At 33.5% G+C, this 1,245-nt stretch overlaps 1 pseudogene; it reads right to left on the bottom strand.

Annotated features, from left to right (window-relative positions):
* Window positions 1–214: 214 nt before the first annotated feature.
* LOC114227506 (U1 spliceosomal RNA) lies at window positions 215–360 on the bottom strand (annotated as a pseudogene).
* Window positions 361–1,245: the final 885 nt, after the last annotated feature.

Genomic DNA, 1,245 nt, shown 5'->3' on the forward strand with positions numbered 1-1,245 from the left:
AATGTCTCTCTCTCTCTCTCTCTCTTCCTCTCCCTCAATTAAAAAAACAACAACTTATCATTTATTTCTAGCAAAGCTTCAAGATTCTTTTTGAGTTAGTTCGATAGCATTAAATAACACAGTATCTGCATTATTACAATGGAAAGAAATACAAGGAGAAAGAGTGAAAAACACAATTGTAGTAGAAAATTTTAATTCATCTTTCTTCCCCCCCCAACCCTCTCCACCACCACAAATTATACAGTCAAGTTTCCCACATTTCGGGAAATCGTAGGGGTCAGCACATCCGAGAGCAATGGATAAGCCTCGCCCTGGGAAAACCACCTTGGTGATCATGGTATCTCCCCTGCCATTAACTATTAATTAATTCATCTTTCGTAGATGTGTATATAAAAAAACAAGTCAGATTAGAAAGGACCTAATAACATAATTTGAGATTTAATTAATGTATATTAAACTCTTTATCTTAAAAACAGACTACTCCTTTGCAGGTGAATAGCTGAACGTTCACAAATGACCACCTATTAAATTATTTAAAAAAAAAACAATATTTACCAAAAAAGTATAGAACAGACAGCATTCTCCAATTACCAGAAATTAATATCAAACTACAAAACAAAAAAGACCTTACTACCTCGTCAGTTTTGAAACTCTTAAACTGTCTTTGATCAGAAAATAAATCAAGTTAAAATTTCATAGAAAATAACCATAGTTCAGACACTGCATAGCAGGACCTAAGCTAAAGCAGTACGTGGAGGTAAATTCATAGCTTTAAATATTCACACTAATAAGGATGAATAAAAAAATAATGAGCTAAGTATCTAACTCAAGATAGAGATAAACAACAACAAAATAACAAAAACAGAAGGATAGAAATAATAAAGATAAAAGTTTAAAGTGATGATTTAGAAAAATCAGTAGAACTAATCTAAGTAAAATAAACTGAGTAGAAACAAAATTTTAAAATTTGGCAATCGCTAAATCTGTAGTTGATCTAGTCGGGAAAAGAAAGGAATAAAATACACATACACTCAAAAAAACTGTAACGAAGGACAGACTTCTTTTTATTTTTAATATATTTTTATTGAATTTTTTACAGAGAGGAAGAGAGAGGGAGGGAGAGTTAGAAACATCGATGAGAGAGAAACATCAGCCGAAACCGGTTTGGCTCAGTGGACAGAGTGTCGGCCTGCGGACTGAAGGGTCCCAGGTTCGATTCCGGTCAAGGGCATGTACCTTAGTTGC

The sequence above is a fragment of the Eptesicus fuscus genome, chromosome 5, assembly GCF_027574615.1.
Source record: "Eptesicus fuscus isolate TK198812 chromosome 5, DD_ASM_mEF_20220401, whole genome shotgun sequence".
Classification (NCBI taxonomy): Eukaryota; Metazoa; Chordata; class Mammalia; order Chiroptera; family Vespertilionidae; genus Eptesicus; species Eptesicus fuscus.